We start from the raw sequence: 11,415 nt of genomic DNA on the forward strand, positions 1-11,415 counted from the left end.
GCAGGTGTGGTTGCAGTAAGTGTTCTATCTCACCTGAGGGCTAGATTTACATCTAGACTGCCAGTACTGCTGTATAATATCCTTCATGCTGCTGTTACTTAGGAAAGTTTGCTTTAAGGCCCATTTAGACATAAGGATTTCTGCTCAATATTCGCTTAAAAACCATCTTTTAAGCGATAATCATTGTGTCTAAACGCATTGCCATCTTGTACTGTTTGTGCACCATTCGTTTATCGGTGATTTCTAGCAAGCTAGACATCACCGATGACTGTTATCAGCGCCGCACGCTGATTTTCTCAGTGGGCGGTGCTGATAGTATTCTTCTAGCTGGTATCCCGCTGGTAGTATCCTGCTCCGCCTGAGCGGAGTTATACACAGATGATCTCTCAAAACTGTCACTCAAACTGTCATTTGAGCAATTTTTGATTGATTATCTGTCAGTGTAAATGTGCTTTTAGAGAACACAAGAAAAAGAGATCCTGTTCTCCTATTGTGGTGACTGGGCATGGGGCCAATGGCCAGGGGCTAATGCAGCTTAGGTCATGTCACTATGCTGGTTGATGTTCCTCTCCAAGGAGGTCAAAACAGAGATGTGTAGCTCACTAAAGCAGTTAGTCACAGTGAGAAGTGGGGTGATGTTATGATGCACTGAGAACTCATTGTCCTGTGGTGTTAGTGTTAGTGGCAGTGTGTAACCACAAATAAATAAAGGATCCAGTGATACAAGATCAACTTCTGATCAAAGAGACTTCCTGCTGGTCTTGGAGCTCTGCGTTCATGGGATGCTGGTCTCATTGGCTATGGGAGAAGTTTAGGATCTCTGTACATATGAATGTAAGTTTTGTCATACTTGTGTTTTCTGTTTCCTGATGAACCAAAACTTTTATTATGCTTGAAACGTTGAAGTTTTATTGCTAAGCTGTCACTGCCTTAAAAAAATTTACTTGTTTGCGTTAACCTGTTTCTTTTGGAGAGTTGCTAGATATTCTACCCGATTACCACCACTGATGGATCTTGCACCCAAAGTCTTCCTTGATCTGAGGCAGTGAGCCTTACCTAACAATATTGTCCCCCAGCCATATATGTGAGTATTATCAGCGCATTTTCTCCTTCGAAGCCAGAATGATTTGCAGCACTATTATCTCTACGCTTAGTGGCATCTTTTAATGTTCTTTTGCTTACAGATAAACAAAAGTATTTTAACTCATGGTTTACTGGAAAGTCAAGTGTAGTGTTATAACATCTGAAGATGAGGGCACAGGTCTTGATAAACCATTTCAACAGGTTGCTTTAGTGGTGGCTGATGTAATTCCTGATGTGGGCTGGAGTTTTCTCTGTGACATGTCAGTGATTACCTCCATGGTTACACTGCGCTTTAAAGAATTCTTGCCTTTGCCACTGATAATGAGTTTTCCCTGAAACTGATGATATTAAGCTCTACTTTTTGACGTAGGTAGTTCCCCCTGGCACTCTCAGCTATGACGTCAGGAGGGCTGATAAGGATCGCCGCTAGCGGGACTGGTGGGGGTGTTGGAAGAGCCTGAAACATCTGCACGCTCCTTGGGGCTAGTGTCTGCAGCGGAGCAGCAATGCACTTCTGTTCCTTGAACTTCTAAACGCTGCTATGAGCATCAGCGGGGACCTTACATCAGGGACGGCAGGAAAGCGATGCCGGCAGCCAATCAAGTACAGGGGGGCGTCACCCCACTGTTAATCTTGGCTCCATCAGGATTTCTTGGTAGTGTCAAGATACAATAATACCGAGAGTCACACCAGTGTTCCACCAATTATTCACCACTCTAGATAGTGACCCTCTAAGCCTGCTATTTCTAGCAGGAAAGATAGCCTTAGTATTACAGCTAAAGTGCCCTTTGTGACACGTAAAGAGACCTTCGGATACATTCCTCATTCGAAGCCTCTTCCATATTCCATTTTATATTACACTGGAATGGAAAATATCTTGCAATCTGTCTGAAAGCTGCATCACCTAATTTATGACTACTCCCCTTGTACTAAGTGTTTGGCTGTCTTATATAACCTATGGATCGTAATTATTAGCATACTAACTGGAGGTTGTATTTGTGCTTAGTGACTACACTTGTTAATCTCCAATATGCTTTATGTAATCCAGCAGCAACATCTGTAAATATAAAATAAAGTAGACATTAAACATTATAGATAGCAATAATCATTATCAGAATATTATGGGACATTATAAAATATCAAACGTGCCCAGTATGTTGTTCTAAAGTCCTATATCTACGTATGTGTGCAGTGTATGGGAGTCACCCTAGCAGCTTGTCTCCACCCACCAGTTCAGAGAAGACTGGGAATTAAAAATGTAGAGGGTAAAAAACTGGTGAGAAATACAGGATACATGTAACATAATTACCAGAAATAATATTATTCGTAATCTACACCCACATGGCAGCTTATTCTGAAATGTTGGCTGAAAGTGTGGGTATGCTTTAAGCTAAATATGTCCCTGACTAGATCATCAAAACCCAGCACCAGAGAAAAGGTTATTAATAATAGGAGAGAAAGATGACGAATTGTGGGTAATAATAATCAAATTCTGTATGTATTTAAGAGACACAGTAAAGTACTTAAGGGAACGCACAAAATTTCATCTGTTCAGATAACAGCAGATTTGTCCCAGATGCCAGCATTTAATTTTACCCGTGAATGTTAATTAAGATTATTAAAAAAAAATAGAATACATAATATCTTAGATCTACATTCTGTACAATGTAACTTAGTAGATAATGAACAACAGGGTAACTCCACAGAGTAATAAAGTCCACTCCTCCAGGGATGACTAATTAAAAATATCTCTGTCTGTTCCCTGCAATCGCATGCTTTAAATTGAATCTTATCATGAAATTAATAAATGTAGAAATAAAATTAGCTTTTTTTCTCCAATACCTCTCTTAGCACTGTAAGTTGTCATTTTTTGCATACATTTCCTCTCCACATTATATAAAAAGGCACATGATATGACTTGTTTGCTAATACAATTTAGCAGTTTTTTGAATACTGCAAACTGTGTTGATTTTTCCCTTTTTCCAGTAAATTCAGAATTTCTTGTTACAGAAAATGCATGGTTATCTTTTTAATTCATATTATAACCTGGAAGATTCCATTTTATTAATGTAGAAACCTCTGGGCTTCTTCCATTTTAACTACCGAGTGATCTGAGCTTTTTTGGCTCTTGACCAAAGTAACAGGAATGGAAATAGAGGTGAGAAAGTCTTAGTGAGGTGGCCAACGGCGTCCCATAGGGAGACCCCGGACACCTGAAATATGTGGGGAGCTGGGAGGGTATAGTGCTGTCTCGTCACGGTAGCACTAACCACGTTCCATCCCAGAGGGACTCACGCAGCTGAGGCCAGGGTGGCACCGTGGCCTACCCTGGACAGCCCTAGGATAAGGATGCTCATCAACCCGTATGACCGGGAGACACTTGTCACTTGTGACGCCACCGTTCCTGCATATGCTGGCATGACCTTCGGCGAATAAAAATGCAGCCACAAACAGTTCTTAGTACCACGGATCTCTGGGAATAGTCAGAGCCCGGCATAAACTTTACTTGTGATAAATGAGTGTAACAATACTAGGCAGTTCAATAAAAGACTTCACAGTGCAGGCAATTAAGTAAACTTCAGAGATTATTAACTTGTAGATTATTGACTCATAGTACCTCCACTCAGCCCTGGAGATGCGTGGGTTGACAGACATAAAGGGTGTACCTCTAGGTGGTGATCCAGACTTCAGACGGCCGCGTAGGAAAAGCAGATGAGCAAATAGTACCTCTGCACTGGGCCTTGCACAACACAACAAACTTACTGATGCTCTCCTTTTCTCTTTAGGGCTCACTCCATTCAGCATCCATTCATAGCAGCAGGGAAACCACTCCTTCACCTCCATGCTTCAGTACATGAGAGACGATGGTGCCCCCATGTACCCGGACCTCCTGTGCGTCAAGCTCCTGAAAACATGAAGCCCCTTTCCTGCTCTCAAACACTCCTATTTATATCCTCTCTCATACCACATGACATGACTAGATACATTTACATGCAGACTTTGGATTTTATTAAACCCTTAACCCTTCTAGCGCTGCAGCTGTGCAACACACATACTGAAAATAGCAAGACAGGTTTGCACAGTAAATCAACATATGACAAGACAAAGGTATGACATTTATGGAGGGGAAGAGGATGAAGTACTGAGTCACTACATTAACCTTTTCCAATCCACTGTCTGACGCCAAAAGACATTCTGATTGAAGGCTGTACAGGTCCGATGTCGGAAAACGTCCGTCAGGGTATTCTTATTGTGGATTACTGGCCACTCTGTTGTTGGGGGCTTCTCCAGCATGTCACAGCAGTACTGGCTCTAGCCAGCAGATGGCGCCATTGCATAATGGCAGAAAGAGAAAGCCCCCTAGGAAACCCTGAATCCAAAATTGGATTGCAAAGGGTTAACAACAAAAAAAAAAGGGGCTCCTGGTACATTTATACACTATAAAAGAAAAAAAAGAACAGTTGATCAAGCACAGTCTCTGGATATAGGTAAGTCCAGAGAATGTGCTTGGTCAACGGCTTTTTTTCTTCCTTGGTGGAGATGGTAGTATGAACATTGGGGCTTTCCTTACCTACATATGAAAATCCCTGAATACATGGATCGTCCAACAATTTTTTTCTTTATCCCGTTTAGGATCAGGCACTGTAAATTTGCTGGGGCATCCTATGGATGCCCCAGCTACAGTGGAAAAATGTAAAAAAAAAAAAAAACATGTGAGGATCCTCCAGGAGGTCTTATATGACGTCATGGGGGACATAGATAGTAAAAAACAACATACATCAGTAAATAAAAATTATAGAATACAAAAATACCCTGTTTCCCTGAAAATAAGACATACCCTGAAAATAAGACCTAGCATGTTTTTACTGGATTTTTGAGGATGCAGCATGACTTTTCAGGATTTTGGAGAATACTTGAAATATAAATCCTGCTCCAAAAATGAGCCTTAATTACAGTTAGGCCGCCTGCACACGGGCGGAAATCCCGCGGCAGGATTTCCCGCGGGATTTCCGCCGCTCAAAGCCTGCATAGGAGTGCATTACAATACGCACTCCGATGCAGACGGCCGCGGTTTGGCCGCGCGAGATCTCGCGCGGCAAACAAACCGCGGCATGTCCTATTTTTGTGCGGGGCTCGCAAAGTCTCGCACAGAAACGTCACTTACCCGGCCGCCGACTCCGGTCTGCGCATGCGCCGGCTGCCCGGCAGCCGGCACATGAAAGAGCCGGGGCCGCTGGGCGCGGGTGAGTACGCGCTCGTCTCTGCAGGCGCTCGGGTCGGGTCCCGCGGCGAGAATTCTCGCCGCCGGATCCGACCCGCTCGTCTGCAGGCGGCCTTAATAAAAAAAAGTCAATTCAAATAGTGTCCAGTAGCTATATATGTCAGGGCTCGGTCAGACGAGCGGAGATTCACGCATTTTTCCGCGTAGAGGAAAAAAAAGCACCGCGTGCGGAAAATATCCGCATGACCACGTCCATTACCACCCATATGTTCTATCTTTGGTAGGTAAGGATTTTTGCCCGCACACGCGGTGCATTTTTTTCCGCGCAGAAAAACAAGCATATCTCCGCTCATCTGACCAAGTCCTAAAAAAGTAAAATCTTTTGGAACATTAATTTAATATAAGACACTGTCTTATTTTGGGGAAAAGAGGAAAATAAGAAGGAAAATAACCCAAAGCCGACGCCAACCAAAACCATTGCCATATGCGCCCTGTAAACCAAAAACATACATTTTATATATCAAAAAGTCCAAAACAAAATGAGGAACCTGTTCCTATACTTTATTTTAGCGTAAATATATTTATTTAAAAAAATATATAAATGTTAAAAAAATCATTTTTTTAGCTGTTTACCCCCACTAAAACTAAAAAAAACAGGGGGAAAAAAGTCAGTGAAAAAGACATAAATAATAGCCCTACATGTCACGCGTACAAAACAGCCTGGTCCTTAAGAGGTTAAAATCAGGTTACCCATTGTGGAAAATAACAACGTAGTTTATATTCACCTCTCCAAGGTGCCTACAGCTCCCAGTCTCAACTGTGGTGTAATGTTTCAGTAGTCTGTGTATGGGACATCATAGGCTGCTGCAGCCAATCACTGAGCACTGTGATTGGCTGCAGTAGCCTGTGACGTACCTTACACAGCTGACTGCAGTCTCTAAACAAAGACAGATTACAGAGGATGGCGCTATGGCACAGGAGATGCGGGGATCCAGGTGAAGGAAGTATAAACTAGGTTGTTATTTTCTACAATGGAGAACTTGATATTAAAGAAAATAAATATGTCCAACAACCCTTTTAAGATGGCGATAGACAGAACATAAAAGTTCTCTAAGTGGCTGATTTTACAGTCGACCATCATTTGAGAATTATATGCAATGGAAGACTATCATCTGTTAAAGATGTGATTTGTGAGAGAGCAGCTTCTCCTGCTAAGCTCCCTCACTTTTTAAAAAAATGTGTGGAGGAAAATCCAAAAAGGTCATAGTGCAATTGTGGCATATGTCAAAACTTACAACTTTTTGAAAGTTGTAGAAAAGTTACTGAATACATTTCCCTCTCAATGTATTTAGACAGCATGAATTTAAGTTTTTATGGTATTGTGTTCATTAACACAGAACAAACAGAAGTAAGGCTATTTCCTTAGCATAACAGAATACTAACTCTAGAAAATAGCCAAAAATAACCCCAAATAAAAAAAAAAAAAATACTAGTAGTTTCTTCTTTAGACTAACTTCACATAAACAAAAGTGATATCGGATCGTGAATTGCAGCATGATATCACGCTCACCACTATGTAAATTCCCTGCGGATGCGAGGCGTTTTTATGTCAAAACTGCCTTGCATCACTTCAGTGAGTAGCGACCCTCTGAATAGCAGATTGTTGGAGTCCATCTCCATGCACCCATGCTGATTAGGTGTTTGGAAGGTCCGTAGCACTCATGTAAGTGCTACCGCCTCTTTATTTTATACAAGGCACAGTGCTGTACATTGTATAGTGACTGTGATGGGTATTGCATTTCAATCCCATTCACTAGAAGTTGACTGAGCTTCAGAAAAGCCATGCAATTGATGAATTTGATATCACAGAACCAAAGGACAGGCGACCAGACTCAGCCAAGCACCACGACCCCCTCAAACAGTTTATCAGTATGGTTGACAGGGGTCAGACTTCCACTGATGTCATATTGATGACCTATCCTAAGAATAGGTCCTCAATATTTAAGGCCTGAAATCCCTACAAAGGCAAAATGTTGCCTATATAATAAAAACTAATAAAGTGTGCTCCTCTGTAATATTGCCTATGGCAGCAACTTATCTCCCACGGGGGCAAGGCTTTGGGGACATTGAGAATTAGATCGATCATCAGCTGATCCTATTGAATTCATTGACTTACTTTTATCTCACTTGTATAGCCAGTTTATGGTGGCTACCCTAACAATTTAATCATAATCCTTTTACATCAAGCATGGCACTATATACAACTACATTCACTTTGATGGTGGAAGGTAGACATGGATGTAAAACGTCATCTTATGTATCGAAAGCAATGGACACAATCAACTGAAGACAATATTTTAAAAAAGCTCTATTGGTCACTTATGGTAATCATGTAATTGTGACATTTATTTGCTGCATCCCAGACAATAATGCCTGACCATGTGAATTTTCATTAGATGACCTGGTGTATATGGAATTGTTCTGCACCATTAATTGCTTTATTTATACAGCTTTTGGTAAATCTGAAACTATTGAGCATTGATTCAAATAGATAATGGATTGTGCAACCTTTCTTGAAGAAAAAAAAACACATATAAAACCAGATATACATAGCAAAAAAGCATAACACAGCAAATCGCAGAAGAGGAGTAAATAATTGTCTTAGATATTTTCTATTCATATCTGCATTTTTAGATAGCTGTTTCTATTGCTAAGCCAGCAAAAGTGGATTATGGTGTATCAGTGGTACAGCTGTGTGGCAGCCTGGGGGCCACTAACGTATAGGAACGCCATCTTTTCCACTCAAGATGGTTAGCACCACGTTCATAAAGTCTCTGGAGACTCAGATCTCTTGTAATTCTGGCATCTGACAGTTTTATTTCATATTACAACTAGGACTGGTGAAACATACAGCGCTTCAGGGTTTACAACCCACAGAATCTCTGTCACTATCCCCCCATCTGGGGTATCTAGAGGGCATCCTTCTCTGTCAGACCTTGTGACAGGCCCAGACTGGTCTGTGCCGGACCTCAGTCTGCTGCTACAGCCTCTCTCCCTGGCTTTCAGCCAGCTTTCCCCTGAGGGTGGCAGTAACTGATCCTTTTATTTTACTTCCTGCCCCACCAGCAGGTGTTTTCTCTCTCTCTTTGCAGGTACCAGCATACCTCTCTACAGCCCCCTATAGTCTATTCTGTGTACTGCCCATCTACAAGCTCTTATTGACCTGTGGGTCTGGAGACTCGAGGATGAATGGCCTAGACATTTCATCCGAACACCAACTCTCTGAGCCCCCTTAATTCACACTGCCTGACAAGCTCAATGCAAAGCATACCCTGACTCCTTCCCTGTCTTCTGCTTTCAGGACAGTGCATGGTTGAGCAGGAAACAGCAAGGATTCTGGGTATGCTCTGCATGTAGCCATGCTGCTGGGCAGTATCGGCCACTGATGGTTCAGCCAGGGCGCTATTCTGCTTTGTTATGGGGCCCCATGAGCTGTACACATCTTCCTGTACAGGGCCCAGGCAGATCACTTTAGTCTACAGTACACCATCATATTTTACAAACCCTTCATCTATATTCGCTAGTCTGTTGTACTGTATCTGGTTGCTTTTCTGCTTCCAGCCGCTTCCGATCTTGCATGTTGTCATGTATCCTTCAAGCCACCATGAGAGGCTTAATTAGCACCAGCCATCTGTAATAGAAGAACATTACACCCTGAACTGACCTCATATAACTTTATCATTCATTACGCTGGCACTTGTAAGTGTACATTCGTCATGCATATTACACTGGAAGGCATTAAATCCCACTACTTTCCGTCGGCATAGATATGAAGTGGTTAAATGTATGGAAAGAGAAAGAAGCATCTGATACTGAAATATAATTTACAGAGTGGGCCCTGGGGAGGAAGACAGTTTTCAAGTCACTGCGTTCAATCCCTTAATTATGGGAAGAGCCGAGGCAGTAGATTTGTTTGTGCAGAGTCGGAATGACAGGCCTATATTTTTACAATAAAGCAGCTGCTTGCGATGATCAGTCCTATCGTGTGGCTACCAATGGAAATTTATTTGCCTTATTTTTTTTTATGCTGTCCATATGGGAAACATTTCCTGTTCTCATAAGCTAAAAAAAATCAAAATACGAATAACAAATAACTATTTTTATGGATAATTGCTACAATATTTTTTGGACGTAGATGATGAACCAAGGGTTTTATCAAGTGAGGGGGCAGGGAGTAATAAATACGTGCAATTACTAGCCTGTGGAATGCACCAGTAATCCTGCAGTATTCCATCCTTCCATAGCATTTTCAACTATAGTTGAATAATATCTTAAAACTGTTAGGTCATATTCACACGGACATATTTGCACAGGCAAAATTTAAATGCGCAATATGCAGAGAATAGAAACCATTGACTTCAATGGGTTCGTTCACATGAGGGTATTTTTCCTGCACATTTCGGTAACACAAAAATAACACAACATGCTCTATTTTCATGCACATTTGCACACCAAAGGTACCCATAGAGGTAAATGGCTATGCACAGATGCGCACGCAGTACACTAGGAGATTACGTGATTGCTGGAAAAGATCACGTTTGGAACCCATTAGACTATGTAATTCTAATTGCCAAAGGCAAAAAATTCCCATAGGTAATATTCCCTAAAATATAATCTAAACACTTTATTATTTAAAAACACAAAGATAACATTGAATAATATTTAAAATAAAGCGGCAAATGGTGGTAGCAGTGAGATGTGACCAGCAGTCATCAGTTAGGATCATGTGCGTAATTGTGCATATACACAGTAAGGCTTTATTCACACAAGCGTACATCAGACGATATACTCTACCATCTGATGCATTGGATTCCAATGCATCAGATCAGAAGGGCGATTTTTAGCCATGTAAAAGCGCCAGGACAGCCAAGAAAGCGCATTTAAGTCAGGCAGTTTTACGCCAAACAGGAAAGATAGTCCTGGAACTATCTTTCCCGTCTGGAATATGGCCACTGCATAGACTCCTATGGAAACCACTGACAGCTGCCGGAGAAGGGAGGTGGGAAGGAGTTTACCCACTTACCTCCTTCTCTCCGCCCCTTGTTGTCTGTTTCTAATGGAAGGTGGCGGACTGGGCGGGAGCTAGTTGCTAAGCTCCCTCCCTGTCCCGCCACCTTCCATTGCTGGCAGCCGACAAGGGGCAGGAGCTTAGCACACTAGCTCCCACCCCGCCGCGGGTTGGCGAGGGGGCAGAAAGGGGGAAGGCAGTTTAGCAGAGCTAAACTGTCTCCCCCCAGCCTGACGGCAATCCGGGCTCGGTGTATATGCGCCAGGCCTGGCCTGTCTGAACGGGCACACAAACGGCAGATTTGTGCACCTGTTCACGCATCTTTACAGTGCCAGTGAGTGAACATAAAAAACCTACGCCCATGTGAAAGAGCTCTCAGATATGGGCCTGGATTGCCAACTTCCAAAAGCCTATGTAGAAATTAGTAAATCAGCACCACCAAAACCCTATTAAAATCTAATCTATATTATGGGGTGGCTATAGATTAGATTTTAATAGGGGTTTGGTGGTGCTTACTTATTAATCTCTACATAGGCTTTTGAAAGTTGGCCATCAAGGCCTATGTTTTAGCGTGTATATGCACAATTACACGTATGATACTAACTGATGACTGCTACCACCATTTGTCCCTTTATTTTAAATATTATTCGATGTTGTCTTTGTCTCTGTTAATAATAAAGTATTTAGATTATATTTTAGGGGATATTACCCATTTGTCTTTTTTGCCTTTGGCAATAAGAATTGTGTTTGTATGGCCCAGAGTATTCCTAGGGCAATTTCATAATATATCCATTTGACAACGTAGATATACTCACCACTCCCAGGTCCATACTTCTCCTGTGTCGACAACTCCCAGTCTCATCTGTGGCGTAATGTTTACACATTGCAGCAGCATTTGTATGGGACGTCATTAATCATTCCAAAAAAAATCACTGGATCATTCTAATTTGAACGATAATCGTTCAGCGTGAAAACCACCAGCGATTGAACGATAATTCGTTCACTTATTGTTTATTTTAAGCAGGCAAGAAAATCGGTGTTG

At 41.9% G+C, this 11,415-nt stretch overlaps 1 long non-coding RNA gene across 1 annotated transcript; it reads left to right on the forward strand.

Annotated features, from left to right (window-relative positions):
* The first annotated feature begins 633 nt into the window (after window positions 1–633).
* Window positions 634–1,698, forward strand: LOC136598909 (uncharacterized). Its single transcript, XR_010788879.1, has 3 exons — window positions 634–834; window positions 974–1,084; window positions 1,454–1,698. It is a non-coding gene; the product is annotated as an uncharacterized lncRNA (long non-coding RNA).
* Window positions 1,699–11,415: the final 9,717 nt, after the last annotated feature.

Source organism: Eleutherodactylus coqui, unplaced genomic scaffold (genome assembly GCF_035609145.1).
Source record: "Eleutherodactylus coqui strain aEleCoq1 unplaced genomic scaffold, aEleCoq1.hap1 HAP1_SCAFFOLD_85, whole genome shotgun sequence".
NCBI classification, from domain to species: Eukaryota; Metazoa; Chordata; class Amphibia; order Anura; family Eleutherodactylidae; genus Eleutherodactylus; species Eleutherodactylus coqui.